The sequence below is a fragment of the Leucopleurus acutus genome (assembly GCF_964270905.1).
Source record: "Leucopleurus acutus genome assembly, chromosome: 3".
Taxonomy (NCBI): Eukaryota; Metazoa; Chordata; class Mammalia; order Artiodactyla; family Delphinidae; genus Leucopleurus; species Leucopleurus acutus.
Genome location: NC_139145.1, coordinates 139,404,656 through 139,427,086, shown reverse-complemented (window position 1 = coordinate 139,427,086; position 22,431 = coordinate 139,404,656).

Genomic DNA, 22,431 nt, shown 5'->3' with positions numbered 1-22,431 from the left:
GGTGTCCCTTCTTTCCTGTCCTAAATCCCATGGCCCATCTATAATCACTCCTTTGAATCTATCTTCTATATCCTTGCACTTTGTCTAGCTATCTTACACTCATCTTCCAAAAGCTCATCACTGGCTAAATTAAACTCTTCATTTAATCCTTTTAAGGCTTAGCCCAGCTCAACTGGCTGAAGAAAAACAAAAAATCATGCTAATGGTCTTACCTTAATTAAGGACCATTAATTTCAAGTAGGATCTTAGGGCTGCCTGACAATTCTGTGTTATTCTCTCCTTTCAGACAATTACTCTTCTCTCTTTCTCTACTCAAATCTCCAATGTCTCCAGCACATCCTCTCTTCAATGATCATGTCTTCCCTCCTTCTCACTCTCAGTTGATGACCTTACTGTCTATTTCACAGATAAAGTATAGAGGTAATAAGAAAAGATCTCTCCTCCATACACATAAATCCATATACCTACATCTGCCTGCCTTTTTGCCTATCAGGAAGTACAAACTGTACTTATTCCTAGTAAGTCCAACCTCTTTATTTGGGCCCTAGATGGCATTTTTCTGATAAAGATTTAGTTCTGGAAATTCTCCTCTCTCACACATGATCAGATTTTCTCTCTGTATTGGATTCATCAATATACAATATAGTGTAATTTCTCCTGTTGAGAAATTTCTTCCATTTCACTCTTGAGGCTCATACCTTGAAATCTATTGTCCTATTTTTCTCTTTCCTTTTATAGGAAAACGCCTTGAAGGAGTTTTCTCTATATTTGTCTCTAATTTCTTTCCTCCTCTTTATTAAGTCCACTCCAATAAGGCTTTTGCCTCTATCTCTCCACTAAAACTTTTTTCCTCAAAGCCACCAATTATCTTGGTGTTTCTAACTGCAATGGTCAATGGTTAGTGCCTATTTTGCTTGATCTACCGGTAGGATTTGACCCAACTGACAATTTGATCTCTTTTTTGAAACAATTTCTTTACTTGGTTTTCTGGATATTACACGCTCTTGGTTTTCTTATAATTGGCAGTTCGTTCTCAGTCTGCTCTATTGGTGTCTCATCGTTTCCCTGAATTCTAAATATTGGTGTATCCCAGGGCTCAGTCCTTGATCCATTCTTTATCTGTGCTGTCTTGGTGATTTCATTCATTCCTGATTTTCTATCTCCAGCCTTGGACCCTTTCCTGATCTCTCTTTCACCTACTTGGTATCTTCCACTGGATGCTGAATAGGCACTTCGTACATAACACGCCCAAAACTGAATTCTCAATCTTCATCCCCAAACCTACTTCCACCTACAGTCTTCCACATCTCATTAAATGACAATTGCATTTGTCCAGTTGCTCAAGCCAAAGACTAAGTCATTCTTGGCTTCTCCTCTAGCAAATCCTGTCAGCGCTACCATCAGTATTTATCTTAAATCTGACCACTTTTTCATGATTACCTCCTACATCCAAGCCTCCACCATTTCTCACTTGTAATATTGCAAAAGCCTCCTGATGGGGTTGCTTATCTGCCCTTGTCAACCCACCCTCCAGTCTCTAATATGGCAGCCACAGTGATTCCTTTTTTTTTTTTTTCTTTTTTAAAGAAGGTATTAGGTCTTTTTTTTTTTTAAATTTTATTTATTTATTTTTGGCTGCATTGGGTCTTCGTTGCTGAGTGTGGGCTTTCTCTAGTTGCGGCTAGCAGGGGCTGCTCTTTGTTGCGGTGCGAGGGCTTCTCATTGTGGTGGCTTCTTTTATTGCAGAGCATGGACTCTAGGCACCCAGGCTTCAGTAGTTGTGGCACGTGAGCTCAGTAGTTGTGGCTTGCAGTCTCTAGAGCACGGGCTCTGTAGTTGTGGCACACGGGCTTAGTTGCTCCACAGCATGTGGGATCTTCCTGGACCAGGGCTCGAACCTGTGTCCCCTGCATTGGCAAGCAGATTCTTAACCACTGTGCCACCAGGGAAGCCCCACAGTGATTCTTTAAAATCATGTCAGAGACTATCTCGCCTCTCTTCAAAACCCTCCAACATGTCTCTTACACTCAGAAAAAAGCCAAACTCATGTCAATGGCCCTAGTGATCTACATCTTGACATTTTCCACCTCATTTCTCTGGCTCCTTCTCTTTTTTATTCTAATCTAGTCACAGATGCTCCTGCCTCAGGGCCTTTGCTCCTGCTATTTCTTCCACCTGAGATATTTTTCTCTCAAGTTCCTCCAACTTTTTGGAAGCCCCTATTTACTCTGCCTAATTTCTCACATTGTATTTATCACACTGACATATATGTCTGTATCCATATCTCTGTCTATGTCCGTATCAGTATCTATTCTTATTTCATTTGTTTAAGATCTCTCTCCATTGACAGAATTCAACCTCCACAAGGGTAATGATTTGAGGCAATTTTGTTCACTTCTGTATCCTCAATGCCTTGTTCAGTGCCAGACACATATTTGTGCTCAATATATATTTTCCAACTGACTGAGTGAATACATGAATTTTCTATTAGCCCACTTATAAGGTGCTAGAATTGCTTGTGGCCCAGACTTTCTGAGTTATCCTAAGTTTTCCACCTAATCATAGACATATATAATTTGAAACTTTGTAAATTATCTAATTCAATACCCTCTCCACTGATGGAATTTAGAGGTCGATTTTGTTTGACTGGACTCTGAGCACACGTTTAATGGGTGCTTACTGACGACTGTCCTCCTCTGTATACACCCCACCTCGGTGAGCCACAGGGAGCCCTGCTTTCATCCAAACTCCAGGGCCAATTACATATTATTGTGGTGGAAAAAGTCTCTGTTATTAATACCTTTATGGATTTTTACAAGAACTTAATAAAGTGCTGTACACCCTATGGTTACTTAATAAATAGTTGGGAAGTGACTGACTACAGTAATTGAATCCATCTGAACTTAATTATTTTATCTTGATCATTGTTTCTCCAGCTTGACAACAAGGCAAGGCTGTTGCAAGTTGTTTTTGGTTGTTATATACATGCATAGTGCCCCCTGGAGATCCCAAATATATGTTAATTGATGACAAAGTGAATAGTGCTCTTGCTGGCATCTGTTATGGATTTTCAAAGAAATCTCCCTGGTATATTATCACAGAATTTATTAAACTTAGAAACTTTTCCAAAGCATATGTTTATAGTTTCATATTTTGAACTGTTCCAAGAATGAATTCCCCTCACTGGTGTTCTAGCCTCCTGCCTGTCTCCCCTCCAGTCCATCCTTATATCCTTGTTGAGTTACTTTCCTGAGTCACAGCTCCAATCAAGCCATTTTCCTGCTGGAACAGTGTTGATGGCTCCCTACTGAATGCCAAATAATGTCCAAATTCATCAACATATATGCAAAGTGATGAGCCTGGTAGCTATTCCATTGCTAAGTCCAATATCGCCCAAACTTTGATTTGTGAAACGCTTGAGTCACATGGGATTTTAACAGTTATTCTGTGAAAAAATGGTTAGAAACCAAATAAGTTTGGAGAATTCTGGGTTAACATGACTTCAGGACTTCTCATAGCTTTTAAAATTCTCAACATGAATCTCTGAAAGAGAGATTCTTTTGACTATACAACTACATTTTTTTCCAAGAGAAACTGCTATATTCTGCAAGATTCTAGTCTTTTCCTATAACAGTTTGGGAGATGCTAAACATAACTTAACTCTCAGCTTATTATCATGCAATTCAAGATTCTGTTCACCACCTAACTGGCTGGCCCCAATTCCTGGTGCTCCCCACAACTTTTTAGTGTTTCTAAAAGTCTCACCATAGAATGGTACTTTACCCCTCTGTCTGAAATGCCTTACTGACAATCATCTGGCTTACTTCTACTCACCCTTCAAGCATTTGGCCAGGGGTGAGCTTATCATGGAAGCCTTCCCTGAAACCAATATGTATCATAATACCTCTTATCAGAGATCTTACCGCTTATATTGACATTATCTCTTTCGATGTTTATTTCCTCCACTGCCTGCAGTCCACTTGGAACAGGAATTGTGTTTTATTCATCTCCACACACTTATTGCCTAATACAGAATCTGGAAAGTGGCAGGCACTTGATAATTACTTGTTGAACTAAACTAAAGTGAGCAGTTTAGTTTATGATTTATGAACTAAATCATAAACTAAATATATGATTACATATTTGGAAAAGAGGACTATGGCAACTCTTTGTAATTATATTTTACATACACAAAGACATTCTGCAGTTTAGATGGTAATAAATGTCTTTGTAAAAATGGAGGGAGTCAGGATAAATGAAATCATTGCTGACAAATGTCATCCTGTGTAAGGTAGGCACACTGTATTTCAATAATCTACTACACTCCTTGCCTGTTCTGATATGCATTGTAGGCATTGATAAAAGAGCATTAAAAGTTACTGGAAAATGTTTTGAAATGTTTTAGAAACCGTGTCTGTGGACTAAGGCTGCTAATAAGTTTAGAAGGCAGTGATTTCATTAGTTCTTTTGCAGCGTGTCCTGAGATGATTTGGCAAAAGGCAGTAGGAAAAGAGATAGTGTTAGCTACAGAGGCTACTCTTTTATTGTTTCTTGGATCTTGGTTGAAGCTGTTAATGCAGAGCATGGATATAGAAGACCCCCAAGTGGCAATCTTTTCTCCCTATTAGCCCATGGTGGATTGATTCCCAGTATGTATACCCAAAACAAGGGTACCAGCTGTGTGCTAAGAATGTTCCTCCTACCCTAAGAGGGGATCATGATCTCATATCAGAAAACCAAAAAGTAATTGCTTAACTTTATGACAGTTGATTTTGACTGTTATATTCCTGAAACATATTAGTTTCCATAATGTTTTCTAAATAATCCTGTGTTTAGTGATGTGGGAGATTCAAAGATGGGTTAAATAATATCTGACCTCAGGCTTCCCTGGTGGCGCAGTGGTTGAGAGTCCGCCTGCCGATGCAGGGGACACGGGTTCGTGCCCCGGTCCGGGAAGATCCCACATGCCGCGGAGCGGCTGGGCCCATTAGCCACGGCCGCTGAGCCTGCGCGTCCGGAGCCTGTGCCCCGCAACGGGAGAGGCCACAGCAGTGAGAGGCCCGTGTACCGCAAAACAAACAAACAAACAAAATAATATCTGCCCTCAAAGAACTTACAATGTAACGGGGGAAATAGGATAAAACCTCAAATAACTGCAAAGCAATGCAGCATAAGATACCTGCATTTTGAATGATACAAAATGCTTAAGAATTCAGTGCCTGGGAATTGCTTCCATATGGGCTTCTCAGGGAGATCTTTGTGGAAGAAGGGACTTTGTACCAGACTGTGGTTCAAGTTGGTTACAGAAATTTGAAGACTGAGAAGGGAATTCAAGACTGAAGTAGAGAATAGACACAGGCATAGAGATGGTAAATGATGAAACATGTCTAGGAAGCGTCCTGTAGTCTAGTTCAGTTGAAATATATTTTCAGTAGGCATAGTGGAAAATCAGACTGGAAAATGCATTGAATTAACATTGATTAAATGTTAGACTAAGTTCATGATTTTTTTTTTAAAGGAACTGTGAAGCCATTAAATGTATAAGGGGAGAAAATTTTATTATCTGAACAGCAGTTACCAAAGTTTATTTTAAGCAAGAACTGTCATTGGAAAAAATATCATGGCTTCTGAAAAAGAATGACAGAATAAACATATGCTAAAATTCTACCACCCGCAGCAAGCATAAGAATGCTGAACGCGGGTGCTGTGAGAAATGGGAGAGCAGCTAGCATATGTTAAGTAGTAAAACAGTGCAAAATTCTCCACACTTATGTAAGGAAAAAAAAATAGGGACACTGATTCTTTTTAAAGAAATATATTCAGATAATCTTTTATATAAGAGTGACAATTAGTATTTTTAGAAATAGATTGGTAAAGTATGGTAAATTCCATAAATGTTAGGAAAAGTAAAATAAGTGTTTATTAGTACCTTTAAAAATAACAGTAAAACATTAGTGTGAAGAGTTGCATTAATATGCATTTTTGCAAATCTTTACTGTCTTGGTTAATAGAGGACAGCTGAATTCTCACATCTGTGTCTACATTCAATTTGTTGCCATATCACTTGCCATGTAATCTCTGGAACTCTCCACTGTTACCTGTGAGACGTTGAGGATGAAATACAAAGAACATCTTAGTATTATTAAGAAAATAGTTTTGCTCTGCAGAACCTCTGAAAGAGTCTCAGTGATTCTCAGAGATCCCAGGATCACACTTTGATGTGAGAGAGCTGGAGGGCAATATTATTAGGCAAAATAAAATTTAATGAGAATAACATTAAAAAGGACAAAGCGGGAGAACTTTTGTGCATAAATGAAGTAATCCACCAAGAAGATGTAATCAGTACAGATCTTCACGGACCTAACATCAGAACCTGGAAATATATCAAGCATAATTTAACAGAATCACAGAGAATTAATTAGAACTTCAAAATCACTCCAGGACATTACACTCTTACAGAATCAGCAGACAAGAAACAATTAATGACATAAATGGTTTAGTGATATAATTGGTAATTCTGAGCTAATAGATACACATAGATATTGCAGGACTGAAACAGAGCAGACATTGTTTAAAAACAGACATGAAAAATATTTTATGCTTATACATTTGAAAACCTAGGTGAAATTGACAATTTTCTAGAAACATGTACTTTACTAAATTGATCAACATGCTTAAAAAAATACAAAACTTGATGGTATAGTAGGCAATAAAGGGAATCTCAACAAATTCAAAATACTAACATTTTATAGATTACATTTTCTGAACATGATGCTTTAAAATTAAACACTAACAACCATGAAATAGTGACAAAATTTCCCATGTATTTGAAACTCTGGAAACAAACTTCTCAGTAATGCATGGTTTAAATGGAAAATCATTAGAACCATTATGTGATTTTCATACACTTTAGAATAAAATTATAACTTTAAGTTTATTTCTTAGAAGACAAGAAACACTGATGGTAATAAGTAAGATAAACAATCAGCTAAGAAGTTGGTGGGACTGAAAGAAAAATGATTAAATAGAAAGAAGAAAATAAGGAGGATAAATATTAGAATTTAATGAACTTGAAAAAAACTAACAAATAAAAAAGCAAATGTTAAACCAAAATTCCCTGTTTCCCCTTTTTTTCCCTTAAACAATGAGAGAGAAAACTCTGGCAAGATTGAAGAGAGAGGAGAGAGGGGAGAGAGAGAGAGAGAGAGAGAGAGGAAGGGAGAAAACAAATAACATTAAGAATAAAATGAATTGCATAGGCAAGGTAATGCAGAAATTAAGAAAAAAGAATGTTATGAACAAATCTATGTTTATACATGTGAAAAACAAGATGAAATCAACAATTTTTTGAAACATGTAAATTATCAAAATTGATAAACATACTTAAAAAAAAATCCTGAATGGACAAAGCACCAGATAAGAATTGAATCAGTAGCTAAAAATCTTTCGATATTTTTGGCTTGCCAAGACCAAATGGTGTTACATCTAAGTTTTGGTAAAATTTCAGGAATGGAACTTCTCTACTATATGCAACTTGTTTTCTACATATGAAAAGAAAAGAGAGCTACAAAAGTTAACTAAGCGGGACAATGTAACCTTGATATCCAAATCAGACAACAAAATTATTGGCCAGTTTCATTTAACATAAATCCTAACTAAAATGTGAAATTAAATCCAACCACATGTTAACACACACATAGACTCATACACACACATGCACACATACAGCATTACCTAGCAGACTGTCTCCTAGGGGTTCATGGATGATTCAGTATTATAAAAAAATCTACCAGTATAATTCACTACGTTCAAAGTTGGTTGGAGAAAACCAGATGATCATAATAGACCAAGACTTTGGAAATTCAATAATTACTTATTGTAAAAACGCTTAACAAGAGCTATAAGGGAACTACTTTAGTATTATAAAAGGTAGCAACAAATAACCTGCAGTAAAAGCCACACTTTCTGGTAAAATTCTAGAAGCATTTCTATTAAAGTTGGGAACAAGATAAAATTACACCTTTGTTGGAACCACATCAATAATAACATAGAGAAAAAAAGGTGAAGACTATGAAAGAAATAGGTAAAACTGATACCATTTTAGATAACTTTATCTACATAGAGACTGTAGGATACTGAATGATTGACATCAGAAATTATAAGAGAATTTCGAAAAGTGACCAGCTACAAAATCACCATAAAAATAAAAATAATAGCACATCTATGTAGACATAACTAGTGCTCACTGCTTTTCTTTTCCTTCCCAGTTAACACAGAGAACTATATTTCCCCAGCTTTTTAAAACAGAGGCATGTGACTAGATCTTTCAGGTGTTATTTCCCCAGAAATGCTTCTCAGAAGTAGAACTTGTTTTAGTTTTGAAAGACAAGTGCCACAATGTACTCAATATCCCTACTCTGCCTTGGAAATAAAGGCCATCTTACATACCTGGCTCATCCCTTTAGGAACAATTCTCTCTGGGAAGGCTCTTCAGCTCAAAACAAAAGAAATTTTGTAGGACTTTTGTAAGTCCTACCAGGCAATGTCTAGACATATTTAATCCCAGCAGTGGATATGGTTTAAATTCCATCTGGTAAACATAGTACTGACCCATTTCAACATTTCCACCTAAATAGAGTTAAAGATTCTAAATTCAAGGAAGAAATCAATAGTTAAACTGGGTGTTCCCACTAAGAACCTTTCCAATAAAAGTACTTATAAATTTGAATTAAAAAATCTATTGTGAGGTCTGGCATTCTGCATATACCCGTAAATGACAAACACATGTTTCCCTTTGATGGCTATAAAGGGCCACAGCACAGTGTAAACCACAACCAAAAGTTTAAAATCTCAGCATTATTAAAGTTCAGAATATTTATAATATTTGGTGTGTCATATGTTTTGTTTCTCTCCTAATTCTACTTCTAATTTTAGTTTGCTTTCTTTCTATATCCTCTAGCTTTTCAAGATGTTTGGTTGTACAAGTTAGTTGCTATTCCTTATAGGAGCAAAGGCAAAGTTAAAGTTTATTTTCTTAATCACTGTGGAAAAGAAGACTACTGGTTTTAAAAAATGTTTACTATGGCTATATTTGAGCCATTTGTGATGAGACCATTAGTCAGTGTATGGGCAGAATGCTATAGATGTCCCTCCAAGATTCCTGTCCCCTGGTGATTCAGTAAAAATCTATGTTCTGCTGTGAAAGAGACTTTGTGGATGTGATTAAGTTTACCAATGAATTGACTTTAAAATAGAGAGATTATCTCTAATTATCTGGGTGGGCCCAGTGTCTCATAGGAGCCCTTAAAAGCAGAAGAGGAAGGCAGTCAATGAAATGGGCAAAAGTGGAATTCAAAGAGATTCCAGGGCTTCCCTGGTGGCACAGTGGTTGAGAGTCCGCCTGCCAATGCAGGGGACACGGGTTCGTGCCCCGGTCCGGGAGGATCCCACATGCTGCGGAGCGGCTGGCCCCGTGAGCCATGGCCGCTGGGCCTGCGCGTCCGAAGCCTGTGCTCCACAACGGGAGAGGCCACAACAGTGAGAGGCCCGCGTACTGCAAAAAAAACCCACAAAAAACAAAAACAACAAAAAAAAGAGATTCCAAGCATGAGAAGGACTTGATGAACTGTTGCTGTCTCTGAGATGGAAGGACCCAGGTGCAAGAACTGAAGAGAAGCTTCTAGGAGTTGAGGGTGGCCCCCCAGCTAACAGCCAGCAAAGAAATGGGACCTCAGTCCTACAACTGCAAGGAACTCGATTCTTCCAATGACCTGAATGAGGCTGAAAGCAGATTCTTCTCAGAGCCTCTCACTAAGAGCCTAATGAGCTGACAACTTGGTGATGTCCTCGTGGGATCCAGAGCAGAGAAATTAGTGAAGCCATTCCAGACTTCTGACCTACTGAACCATGAGATAATTGATGCGTGTTGTATAAGCCCCTACTTTTGTGGTAATTTGTTACAGCAGCAATAAGAAACTAAAACAACCATCATGGTATCACATTGAGGCAGAGTGTGGGAAAAGTTCATAGGTCAATGTGATGTCATTTCAGGAGAGGTTATAATAAACTTTTACTGAATAAAACTATAAGTGAGCATGTAGTTAATTTAATAAATATAATTTGACTAAGTACATAAGTATAGCTCAATTTTGAGTATCAATTTGATAAATGAAACCCCACATACAAAAAAGAAAATTTGGAGTATCTTTTTGTAGGTTTATTTATGTAAAATATCTATTCACTTTAAGAGTCACCTTGGAGTCCCTATACCACTGGATACCCTTAAAACATTTAATATGACTCCTTTTTCAAAATTTAAATTTGCTCGCAGCTTTTTTGAAACATATCTATTGAATATAATTTGCCAGGTTATAAAGTAGCTAGTTCCAATATTTCATTATTTTTCAAAGTACTTGACTTTTGAATATTAGTTGCTTATTAGTACCAGTTCCAGAAATTAAATTATAAAGGAGGAAGAAAGCAAATATACTAATTTTACTGATTGCTGAATGCTGTAAGAATATATCTTGAATTATTGGTTGAAATAAAATTCAAATATCTATGCTTTTATTTTATCTAAAGGAGAAAGTTTTTGCTTTGCCTACATTTCTGAAAAGTATAAACTATTTATGAATTGATTGTATAAACAGATTAAAGACCCTACATGAATCTATTCTGATAAAAATACAAATAAGGGGAGATTGTTTGCCCATATAGCTTAGTGACTATTTCAGTTAGGTAAAGTCGACGTGACCGAAGCAAATGCTTGTGTCACTAATAATTATATGGTGGACTCTTTCAATTGTGCTGGACTACCCTGGGGAGTAATTGGCATAGTTGTTTGTTGGCCTGTGGGGTAACCTGCACTTTCTGACTTTTCTCCATTTCCTGTAACTCTAAAGGAAATATGACCTGACGTGCTTGGAAACTGTCTACTGACTATGACCTTGTAAAATGCGAATTTGCTGGGCCTGCTTTGAAGAAGTGGCCTGACTCTGAGCAGATCCCCCTGATTTAAAAAAGAAAGCTAATTAAGCACTAAGAAAAGTCCCATTCTTTTGAGACTGAAAGCATTCCATTTGTTCACATTCAAATGGTCTGAAAGACTTTATACTTAAAAAAAAAAGTCTCCTTGAAAACTAATAAAGGATTTGCATTTATTTGGGTTATTATTAGAAGAAATAAATTTAAATTCTATTTTCTTAGTACATGCTCAAATTGTAGGGTAATCTACTCTATCAAGATAGCTATCTTGACATCAATTACTTTCTTAGTAAATGCATCAGGTTTTCTCATTTGAAATAAAATGTGAATGAATCATTGATTAAATTAAGATGTGTAGCTTTGTTTTGCTTTGCATATTAAAACATTACTTTGAAAACAGGTAAAACTCTCTGCCTGAAGTCATGGAGGTAGAGGAGATTTTAAGAAATTGTTATAAAGCAGATCAACAACAAATAGTTTTTGAATGTTAATAAGGTCTTCTATTTCCTTCTGTTTTTCTTCAAAGGAACTTAACATATCACCGGAAGTATCTTATTAAAATGTCCCTATGAGAATTGTAAAGGAAAAAGACATTTACCTCATTTTAAAGCTAGAGAGACTTAAATATTGAGAAGTTTCTGTTATATAAAATATATATTAGGTATTGTTTTGGCCCACTCTCAGGACAGAAACTCTTTGTCCAATTGTAAATTTTAGGCTGTTTCTCCATGAGATGACCTAATGAAATCTGATCAAAGATTCCCATTTGACCAGTCAGCCTGCCCTTCCTTTACAGCTCTCTGTTTACTTCCAATTAAAACTGGTGTCAAGCTCTCCCTGGCTGATGACACAGATATTTCGGCACTTAATCTTCTTGCCTGAAACGGATGAGGATGAAGTTTCTATTCTGTCCTTCTTGGCCATTTTCCTTGATCAGCAATGGACCCTGGTTCTAATTACCTGGAGGGCCTCCATCTTTATCCACATCAGAGATTCGGTGCCTGGAGAGACAAATAGAAGAAGGTTTCTTTCTTTTCTATTTGATTCATTTTTTTGCCTTTCTATAAAAGTTTTACTGCTATCACTTCCCGCCCCCCCCCCAGTTTTATTGAAAAATAATTGACATACATCACTGTGTAAGTTGAAGGCATACAGCAAGATAGTTTGATTTACGTATATTGTGAAATGACTACCATAGTAAGTTCAGCTAACATCCATCTTCTCTTATAGATACAATAAAAAGAAAAGAAAGCAGAAAAAAGGAAAAAAATTCTCCTTGTGATGAGAACTCTTAGGATTTACTCTCAACAATTTTCCTGTATATCATACAGCAGCGTTAGCTATAGTCATCAGGTTGTACATTACATCCCTAGTACTTATTTATCTTATGGATTTAGCTATGGACTGAGGCTGAAATAAGAGTCACTTGGAAAAGTGACTTCTTGAAGTTTTGGGGACAGAAACTGAACTGCTTGTAGTTATGAAGAGGCACACCCAGAATACGGACTGGTGATGGATTAGATCAAGGTAGCAAGTATCATAGACTATGGAAATTTGCTGTAGAACATTAAAGCACTGTGTAAGTTATCATCAAAGAAGGTAGGGGCTACTACAGCCAATTACAAAAGAGCCATACTGTTAGCTGGTCAAGCACACACATGGAATCCTGAAGAAGGGTTAGTCCTTCCTTCTCTTCACATTCAAGTGACATAGTCCAACTGATACAGAGACTCCCACTTAGTACAAGTTAATTAGAAACTTATTCATACTATACATCTTGCTCCAGAACCACATCAGGGCATGAGGGTTAGCCTTACTTTCTCCATAGGCAGCACATTGCCACCCTTGTAGGGCAAAAAGCATTGCTTCTTCTGGAACTTCTCCCCTTCAACCTCCCCACAGTTGCTATGGTTCAGCCTTTTTTCATTCAGCCTCCAGTGCATGCATTCTCTGCTCTGTATAAAGGCAAGTGCTGAAGTGAGGAAGTGGGAGATGGGAGAAGGTGAGTCTAAAGGGAAGGATTCAGATTCTGAACAGTGAAGAGGGGAAGAAGAAGCCTTTGGGATAGTCTAACCTCAGACAGAGTACCGAAACACAATCTGATCTTCAACCCTGAGAAAATTAACATCGGGCTCAACCTGATTGGAAAACAAAAACCAAGTCTGTGGAGCACCTTTCCTTGATTTACATTAAATAACAAAAGGCATTGGAATTGTATATGGAGGAATAGTCATATAGGCAGTAAGAGAGAAAAGGACAATAGTGCCACCATATTTGCAGGTGGTTTGTGTAATTTATATTGCTTATATTACATATTAATATAAATATTTTGAAGTAGGTCATATATTCATAGCGTACTCTTTACTCTCTGAATCACTAAGAGCTAAGTGATATACCTGTTTGATGAAAAAACAAAGTAAAAAGAAGAACTGGGACTTCTGTATTAGTCTGCTAGGGTTGTCACAACAAAATACTACAGACTGGGTGGTTTAAACAACGGATTTTTATTTTATCACACTTCTGGGAACTGGAAGTGCAAGATCAAGGTGTCTGAAGGTTTGGTTTCTCCTGAGCTCTCTCTCCTTGGCTTGCAGATGTCCTCTTCCTTGTTGTGTCCTCAGGTGGCTTTTCCTCTGTGTGCCTGCATCCCTTGGGTCTCTCCCTCTCCTTATAGGGATACCAGTCATATTGGATTAGGTCCCACTCATATGACCTCATTTAACCTTAATTACCTCCTTAAAAACCTTATACCTAAATATGGTCACATTGAGTGTTAAGGCTTCAACATATGAATTTTGGGGGACACAATTCAGTCCAAAGGAACCCCTCACTCCCTACACTGCCAGATTACCTGTAACTGTGAAGCTCAGACTGATTTATACCTGTACCTCATTTCCTAAGTCTTGCCATCTAATATCTGTAAAAGGAATCCTCTGATTCCTACTGTTGACAATAGCAACCACAATTGGAGACAAATTCTACATTATCACTGGTTAACCTGAAAGAGAATTCTGCAGCCTTTGATAGGAGCTGACATGGGCCACACTGTGATGATGCAATATTTCCATTCATGAAATTTGTAAGCCTCTAAAAGAAACAATTAATACCTAAATTCATATAAGGCACATTTGGACAGTCAAAATGTCAAAAGGAATCTTTTTATTGGAATTTTTCTCTCATTCTGTGGGAAGATATCATAGAGGAGAAGCTCTTTTGGGCAGATGTGACTATTAACAAGAAAATACTATTATAGTATCATCATGTCTCACTACAAAGGACATCACTTTCAGAGATTAAGAAAAAAAATCTATCTGGATGTAATCAGAATAGGTTAAGATGGAAATCAATAGAAAGCCGTATTTTATCATTCAGAAGTTGCTGAAAACTGAGATTTGTGCCAGGACACCATATTGAAGAGTAAGCTGATTGGTTAAATCGTAACTTTGCTTTATTAGTATTGCTTCACATAGATAAAGCCTTGAAGTACATGTGGTTAAAAAGTACTGAATGACATTACCCATTTGTAAATGGTAAAGTGAATATGGTTCTGTAAAGAGAGGTAAGATCCAGAGGAATGTTAAAGTTGTGTCTTATGATGGGGTGTTTAAGTTGAGATAGATACTGAATTGAAGGAACAGCAGAAATAGAATTCAGAACAATTCTCCTGCTTAAACTATGCTCTAGGAATAGGGAAAGAAATATTTTTAACAAACTACAGAAAATGTTTTCTAGGGGCTGTTGTGAGAGTTACCATCATGGTGCTTATTGCTTAACTTTTTTAAGGCTTGGTTGTGATTAATCCCAGGAGACACTTGACTGCTTAATATATCATTCAAGTTGTATTAACCTATTATTAAGTCTTTATTAACTTTTAACTGTTATAGTTTTATTAACAATATTAATAACCTTTCTGTGATCTCTGCCAGCTTTATCACCCTCATTTTGGAAGAGGAAGGAAGAGGGGAAGGTATTTATTAATGACAATTCAAGTTCTGCAGTGCCTGTGTCTTTTTTGGAAATCTCCCACATCTTTCCTGAGATTCTGACCTAGATTTTAAAAACAAATAAAATAAAAGCCAGTCAAAACATTTATCTGACAGGAGGGCACAGGCAATGCTCCGTCAGATGGGGCACCGAACAGCTAGACTGGATGCCAGCTGTAAGCAACCAGTGTGGCCAAGCTAAAGCTTGCCGGCTGAATGCCAGCTGGGCAACTGACACTTCATTTTGTTTCACTGTTTTACACTCTTCCAAGCAAATGAAATAGAAATTAATGTCAGATTCTGCCCTTATATGCCTTTTGATAGAAATCGGGATTAGGGGAAAGCTTTCGTTAATTTCAGTAAAAATCGCCTCTGTCTTCACATAACAGAGGGTAGAATTTGGCATCAAGAGGCCTGACTCCCTATTTATGCGTTATCAGCAGCTGTCTGCTACCAATCTTGATGAATATTTGACATAGCAATACTCGTAAACAAGACATCCTTCCAACATGCAAAATGCTTTTGCTTCACAAATTTCAAAAGCAAGTTGAATAAGAAAATGTAAAAGAAATTAAAGTAATGGATAGCAAAGCAGTTTATATTTGAAGCAGAGAATATTATAAAATTCTTATAATATTAAGAGCTGTGCCAGCTCTTAATAATAGAAACACACACACAAGCTAAAGGATGTCTTCTTTTTTAAGTTCTGGTCATCAAATATAGTCTCACGTTTGATTGAGAAGGATACTAATATCCTTCCAAATATTCAAAAAATAAATGAAAGAAAATCTTTTAAAAAAACTTCTGTATTGCAAAATATATTGCTATTAAATATATCCACATTCATATCCACATCCACCTCTACATCTACAAGTACAGCTACATTTATACCTCCATCAGCTACATCTATCTATCTATCTATCTATCTATCTCTCTATCTATCTATCTATCTATCTATATGTTGTGGTCTCTCCCATTGCGGAGCGCAGGCTCGGGATGCACAGGCTCAGCGGCCATGGCTCACGGGCCTAGCCGCTCCGCGGCATGTGGGATCTTCCCGGACCGGGGCACGAACCCGCGTCCCCTGCATCGGCAGGCGGACTCTCAACCACTGCGCCACCAGGGAAGCCCATATCTATATATATTTTAAAATAAATTTATTTATTTTTGGCTGCGCTGGGTCTTCGTTGCTGTGCGCGGGCTTTCTCTAGTTGTGGCGAGCAGGGGCTACTCTTCGTTGTGCTGCGCGGGCTTCTCATTGCGTTGACTTCTCTTGTTGTGGAGCACGGGCTCTAGGCACGGGGGCTTCAGTAGCTGTGGCACGTGGGCTCAGCAGTTGTGGCTTGCAGGCTCTAGAGTGCAGGCACAGTAGTTGTGGCGCACGGGCTTATTTGTTCTGTGGCATGTGGGATCTTCCCGGACCAGAGCTCGAACCCATGTGCCCCGCATTGGCAGGCGGATTCTTAACCACTGCGCCACCAGGGAAGTCACTACATCTATCTATATATTAAAAGATAAGGTTTATTGAATGAACTCAATGAATGGAAATGGGTTTGTGAAATCTTATCCCTGCTTTACCCTAAACCCACTAAAAGACTCAACTCATTTTTATTTCATCTTCAACGAAGAGAAAGAAACACCTAGAGACAGATAAAATTGTGATAAGTACTGCTTTTATTTGCACCGTACATCTTAGAAAGTAAGTCAGGTCTTGTCACTTCCCTGATCGCCTCCTCTAAGGGCTTCTCATCTCACTCAGCGTAATAGACATATCCTATAGCCACATCCTTAAGGCCCTGTGTGATCTGTCCCTCCACCCTGTTGAGTCTCACCTCAACTACTCCTCTTCCCCCTGGACTACTCGCTTGCTCCAGCCATGCTGTCCTCCTTGCTGTTCCTGGAACAAGGTCTGTATGCTCCCACCTTATGACTTGGCCTCTGCTCTTCCTTTGGCCTGAAGAACTTCTGCTCTGTGTGGCTGTTCCCCCTGGACTCTCAAGTCTTTACTCCAGTACCAACTCTCAGAGGAGCCTCTCTGGGCTACCTTTTCAAAATTTATATCATTCCTCTTATTCCTCTTTCCTGCTTCGTTTTTCTCCTCAGAGCTTATCACTAATATCCAATGCATTTTACTTATTAAATTATTTTCTGATTCCCCCAGCATAATGTAAAAGATTTTTGAGGGCTTCATGAGAACAATACTGCAGTGTTTTCTTCACTGATGTTTTCTTTGTGTCTAGAATAGTACCTATGTCATGTAAGTGATAATAGGGAATCAAAGATTCTGTGTTTCCTATAACGTATCCCCTGCTGTGCTACTAGGGTAAGAAAATATCCATGGTGTTTTTATTTCAAATTTTGATAACTTATTCATCAATGATTTTTTACATTCATTTTGATTTTAAAAAGTATTGTATCAAAGTATTATTTATATTGGTTACTGAGTTTTTTGGTCTCCCTTCAGTTTTGTGTCTGAAGGAAGAGCCTTATTTGTCTCTTTCCTATCACCATAGTCCTGACCCTTGAAGAAAAAAGACTCCTTGGTCTAGTACTGGGTTTGACAGAGAATGAGTCTTCTTTACTGAGGGTCACCTAAGCTCCTTCAAAATACTAATCTGTGCTCTGGCCGGTGCAGAAGGGGACAGCGTAACATTTCCCGAGCTTGCTTTAATTTGGAAGCCTCCACCACGGAGCAGTTTGTGAACATGGGACACCTTGGTCTTTCAAAGCTATTGTCTCTAGTTTTTCTCAAACTCTAGGTCTTTGATAGCCTTTGCAAGAAAATTAAAAACTAGTTTTGAAAAAAGTTGAAGAAAAAAGCTAAAGAATAATAAATACAGTAAAATGTACAAGTGACACAAGTTTATTAATGAGAGTTGTGAAACATAATTTGTATTATTTCTTTAATATATGTACACAGGAATAGCTGACATGAGCCTCTACAAGCCTGGAGAGGCTTCACCTCAATTCTTTACACATCAGGACCACAGCTCCAAATTCTTTCAATCCCCTTTCAACCTGCTCTGATCCGGAAATTACTTTGATAGCCACAGGAGAAGGAGTCCTTTGTATTCAAATGTAAACAAACAATATACATTTGAAAAACAATTCAAGTTTACAAGAGAATGATAATAAACAGAGATAAAATATACATTTGCAGGGGATTAGATATACATTGGAAACCAAGAGGTGTCAAAGTAAACAAGGTAATGTATACTTCCATAAGGATGTTCAGTTACAGATCTGAAACAAAAGAGAGTTAGAGCATGTGTTCAGAAAAAAAAAGGGAACTTTACACTGAGGGAGTAAATTATTGGTTGAGGTTTTAACTTTTGGAATACTTAACCTAAATTTCCCTTGGTTAGGGAGGGACTGATTTTGATTTTCCCCATCATTGGTCCCTTAGTGGAGAGACAAATCATTAGGTTATCATCACACTGTAAGAGACACTGAGGGAGGGGTCAAGGTAATAGAACCTTCCTCCTAGGCAGCAGGAAGCTACAGCTGTAAGCAAGGTGAAAACTTATGAGTCCTAGTCAGTATTACTCCCGATTTCCTGGACCATACCAGTGGTCTTGAGGTTATTTGCTCTGCATCTTCCCAGTTCTTGCAGGCTTCTTTTTGGTCTTCACTCATTCCTGGATGCTACAGATTAGCCTCCTCTTATTCTCCTTCTAGTCAGTGACAGCACTTGCCTTCTTGCAGGGAAAGCCTCCAGACATGGAGAGGATATCCACAGCGCAACTAAGCATGGGAATAGCCATTGCCTATGATTAGTCAATAAAGTCAGTTTGCAGCAGGTTGAGGGACCCCAACATCTCAATTGTATTTGAACTTGTTTCTCTGTGTTACAAGAAGCAGAAGTAGGTAGGGCACATCATGAGAAGCAGCTCTATTGGAAAACCCAGGAACAAATCCAATATTTTTAAGTTCTATGTAACCATTTTTTTCTGAATACAGTGTTTGGATTAGGATGGGGAGAATAAAATTGAAGCCATGGGATGCTAGTCTGGGTATACCCAAAGTTCATTAAAATTTAGGCTGGTGACAGCAGGACAGATATTTACAAATCTGTCATTGAAGAGTCTAGTGGTTGGCTTGATGAAGAGTTAGACAGAGGCACCTTAATAAGAGATGGAAAATCTTTTGTTAATGGTATGTACAGTTAAATAGAAAATGTTTAGGGTTATTTAGCTTATTAACACTTCTAGCACTTGTATTAGTTTCCTATTTCTGCCATAATAAATCACCATAAATTAGTGGCTTAAAACAGCACCCATTTATTATTTTATTGTGCTATAGGTTAGATGGTTTCTCTGCTTCAGGTCTCACATGGCAAAAGTCAAAGCTGTGTACCATTCTGGTGGCTCTAGGTCCCTGTTTCCTTGCGGACTGTCAGCTGAGGGCCATTCCCAGCTTTGAGAGTCCACCCATCTTCCTTGGCTTGTGGCCTCCTTCATCTTCAAAGGCAGCAATGGCAGGGCAAGTCCTCCTGTCTCATTCCTCCTGCCTCTCCTGTTACATTACTTTGAGTTCAGTTGGGGAAGGCCCCTTGACTTGGCTTTCAGAAAGTAAAAGAAAACAACCTCATAAAAATTAATTGATTAAACTTGTTTGGAAAATCTGAGCATTTGTATACTAATCATTAGACATGCATCCTAGGGAGTTATATATCATTAAATCCTAACTAATGAGAAGACTAGAATTCTGGAAGTGATTTTAAATATTCTAGAAAAACCTGTAAAGTTTTAGAGTATTGGCAATAGAAACAAAGTATAGCTCCTCAAATTAGAAAAACCTACTTTCTAAATAGCCTCTGTCTTTAAAGTCTCCCCTAGGATTATAGCCATGAACTATAAACTTTCTAACTCTAGTCTCTGTTTCAAATAACATCTTATGCCACCACCAAACTAATTTTTTTCAAATCAAATTCAATCCTCTCTCTTCCCTGCTTATAATTCTTCAATGGATATCTTTTGGATACAAAACAAATTCCTAAGCAACATGTATAGATTTTTCATGATCTGTATATGTAGACTCATATCCCAAGGCTCTCTAATATACAACCTAAACCCTAATTGCACCAAGCTTCTTGTCATTCATGAAATATGTCATGCTTACTCATAACTCGTGCCTTTGCAGATGTCACTTCTTGTTTAAATAGACATGAATAAGGAAGTCTACCATTTCTTCTATTGTTTCAATATTCAACAAAACTACTGTGCGTCTACTTGGTGCCAGACACTGAGAATACAGATCAAAAACACACTTGTCCTTAAAAAAAGCATAAAGACAAGTCAACAGACAATAGAGTGTGAATAGGATCTGTGGTAGGAAGATTAACAGTCCCGCTAAAGATGTCCACATGTTTCCTTGACTGGAAAAAGGGACTCTGCAGATATAATTAAATTAAGAGTCTTGAGATGGGAAGATTATCCTTAGTTATGCAGGTAGATTCAAGCTACTCACTTGGGTCCTTAAAAGTGGAGAACCTCTCCTGGCTGTGGTCAGAGAAAGAAATGTGCTGACGGAAGCAGGATCAGAGAGATGCTATGTTGCTAACTTTGAAGATGGTGGAAAGGGACAAAAACAAAGCCAAGGCATGTGGGTGGCCTCTACAAGCTGGAAAAGGCAAGGAAATGGATTCTCCTTCAGAGCTTATAGAATAGAATGCATCCTACGGACACCTTGATTTTATCCCCAGTGAGGCCATTGTTGAACTTCTGATTTACACAACTGTAAGGTAATAAATTTGTGTTGTTTTAAACCACTAAGTTTGTGATAGTTTGTTATAACAGCAATGGAAAACTAATACAAGGTTTGTAATAAAGTTTATATTTGTTGTATTTCATTGATTCCAAGATGGACTTTGCCCCCCTTCCCCAAGCTGAAGAGCTGTGAAATTGAGTAATGTCTTATAATTGCTGTAATCCAGGAAACATTCATGACATGGTTGAAATGATCATTGCCTACTTATCAAAATTGCAGAATGGGTGATAGTGGCTTGGAAGAGAGTCCTGAAAACAACATTGGACTATATTTTCAAAAAATGCTTTATTACCAATGCTCTTGATGGAACAGAGGACACTACTATGTGAAAAAATACTGTTGTTGATGACTCCGAGTAGAAAAGTGATTCTGAAAATTGAACTTGAATGTGAAAGATGTATGACAAAAAGCTTAGCCAGTTTATTTTACTTATATTTCTATGTTTATGCACTAGAGTTATATATTACAAAACATATACCTAAATAGGTCTGGATGAGCCCTTTCACCAGTATTCAATTAAAATTCTAAGTGATAAATCATTGTATAGTAGTTTAATTTGCAATGTTAGTTCCCATATTTGATAATTGGTGATATCTATAAAACTAATTATTTTGTTATGGGTTGATTGTACCTCCTGCCCCTCCCCCCCCCGGCCTTATATGTTGAAGTCCTAACCCCTAGTATCACAAAGTGACCTTATTTGGAAATAGGTTCACTGCAGATGTAATTAGTTAAGATGAGATCAGACTGGAGTGGGTAGGCACTTAATCCAATATGAGTGGTGTCCTTTTAAAAGGAGGAAATTTGGACCCAGAGATAGACACACAAACAGGGAGAATGCCCTCCCAACCCCTCTGTCCCTTCCAGAGGAGGGAGTGATTTACTTGACTGATGAGTTTAGGAGAAGGAACTGACAGAGCATCTTAGGCCCTTTCTCTCATCATATCTGCCTAGTTGCAGAGAACAGTGTCCCCATTTACTCCTGGCCAAGTAGTGGGCTTCTCAGATAGGCTCTGTCCCTGTGTCAGTTCAGTGCCCCCTGTGTTGTGTGAATACATCTAATTAAGAAGTAAAATATTAAAAAGCCCGCCTGACCCACAGGTCTGAATCATATTCTCTTATATCTTTTATTAACTAAAAGGGTGATTTTTTTGTTGTTGTTGCAGTACACGGGCCTCTCACTGTTGTGGCCTCTCCCCTTGCGGAGCACAGGCTCCGGACACGCAGGCTCAGCGGCCATGGCTCACGGGCCTAGCCACTCTGCGGCATGTGGGATCTTCCCGGACCGGGGCACGAACCCGTGTCCCCTGCATCGGCAGGCGGACTCTCAACCACTGCGCCACCATGGAAGCCCTAAAAGGGTGATATTTTGACCTCTGTCTGCTTGACTTCTGGGTTTGCCAGTTGGTTTCAACAGGCAAGGAAAAGGGAGTGCCATTTATGACCTTACTGATCATCAATATAGGCTCTCAAGCACAGTGTACGGAAGGGAGATATAAATCCACTGATAGAATATAATGAAAAGAGAAATAAAAAGGCAAGGTATAAATGAGGGCAGAGGTAACTCATTTAGGAAAAGTAAGGAAATGTTTTTCAGAGGATGTGAAATTTGACACTAGAATGATGACTAGGAATTCTTCAGACAGAGAAAAGGGTAAGGGCAATCAATCTAGGATGAAGGAATAAAACATGAAAA